Source organism: Melampsora larici-populina (genome assembly GCF_000204055.1).
Source record: "Melampsora larici-populina 98AG31 unplaced genomic scaffold MELLAscaffold_5, whole genome shotgun sequence".
Taxonomy (NCBI): Eukaryota; Fungi; Basidiomycota; class Pucciniomycetes; order Pucciniales; family Melampsoraceae; genus Melampsora; species Melampsora laricis-populina.
In genome coordinates, this window is record NW_006768769.1 from 651,571 (window position 1) to 653,625 (window position 2,055).

A 2,055-nucleotide genomic window follows, 5' to 3' on the forward strand; every position below is an offset into this window, starting at 1 on the left:
CACTGATCTTGGTGTGGTTCAAAAGCGGCGAATTGAGTTATCTAATGATGCGATCAAGACGAGGAAGTCAGCATGCCATCACATGATATACTGGGTCTCGACCTCACTTATACCAAAATTCGACGAGATGAACCAGTCTTGATCGAAGGAGGTAGAGGTCGCCGGAGAGTATTTTTACTTGCAGGCAGAAGACTTGAAAACGATGTGAATCCAAGCTCCGGGTTAAAGTTATGATTCGTAAGGATGCTTGAAGCGGTCGGAGCCTAGAAGTTGCCAATGAACTTGAGAATCGTCACAATCGGTGATGGGTGGTTCGATTCGAGAGTTGAAGAAGGATGGACGAATCCACGATTGAAGCTCTGCCTAGCTCTATATGGTCGATCAGCTCAACCGTTGACTATCTAGACTCTGGTATCTGGAGCTGTCGTAATGTATATTGCTGCGATGCTGTAACTATCTACGCAGGCTGAGGCAACCTCGGTACACATATTTATATCTCTAAGTTCACTCCGCGTTTGAACTTTGTATGGAGGACTCACTCTCACTAGGCTATGAAAGGCTATGAATCCTCAAGGTACCATATTGTTGATACACAATGCGTATCACTGAGTACTCGACACTTACCTGCGATTCAGCACTCAGATAGAATGACTATACGCTGAGTCCTTTCCTTGAGTTCTAATTGTAAGAACTCAGTTCCTGAGCCACTTCTCAGCGTTAAAGCAAATTGTATATAATGTATCTAGAATGCTTGTATTCATTTCTCTCTCTGATCATTAGAAATTAATAACATCATTAGATTCATCTTTGCTTTCACTCTTCGGAGTATTCCATTCGTGACACTCTCATCTTCGCATCTCTTCTCATTCAAGTGACAGCTCTGGTTTAGCTGTTCTCGCTTGTGTGACACGACGCTTTACATCTATAGGTTATGAGCCCAGCGCTCCAGACGCGCCCTCTATACACTTACACTACCCTTTGATCCATCAAAGGCACTAAATAACTATACCTACAAACCACTCTCGCTCTCTCTCTCTATGACGAAAGGCGACGACACCAAACCAACCGAACCTCCAGTTACCTATAACATGTCGACTTCAAACTCGGGAACCACTAACTTCAGCACCTCGGCAATATCATCGATTCCTAAATTAACTATGGGAAATCTTTTCGCATGGAAAACTGAATTAAAGATTTATCTCAAAATGAATGGCCTCTACGAATTTATTGAACAAGAAATCAAACGCCCATCCGATTTCCAAGAACGATCCAAATACGATATGCGACAAGCAGCAACGCTATACGCTATACGTAACACTATTGACTCCGCCAACTTAGCATCTATTGAATCACTCGAAGATCCAAAACTAGCCTTCGAAACTCTCGTATCGCAACACGGTTCTGACAATGGTATTGTCACCGCAAACACCCTCACCGAACTCTTCAGTCTGAAATACGACCATTCCATTGGTATCACTAATTACATTGCAAAAATCCAAGACTTACACAGCAAAATTCGCGATCTAACTGCGGGTGACAAAGACTTACAACTCTCCGACAGACTATTTGCTATACTACTAGTTAACAGCCTCCCTCGGAATGAATTTGGTCTCATCATTCAACATTTCCTCTCGAACATTAAGACAATCACCACAAGTGATGTATGTGCTCGACTCAGACTTGAGGCTAGCTCTACTCTTGGAAATGAAGAAAAATCAAAAGAAGTATATCATATCAAATCCCGAAAACCTGCAAGAACTGATAACCGACGAGTTGGAAAACTGCCAAAAGACTTATGTCACATACACCCAAACTCGAAACACACCAACGAGCAGTGCCACACTCAAAAGAAAAATAACACCAAAGATTCTAGCTCACTTTCTACTGAAGAAATGGCTAGACGATACCAAGCAATGATGGCTAACTCAAACCAGACCACTCCAACTAACTTGAATTCAGTATCTGCTCATGTAGCTATTGAAAACCCTTCCTCTAACGACTTCATCACGTACGCTGCTTACAATGCCTCCACCAAAACCACCAAGAACACCGAGT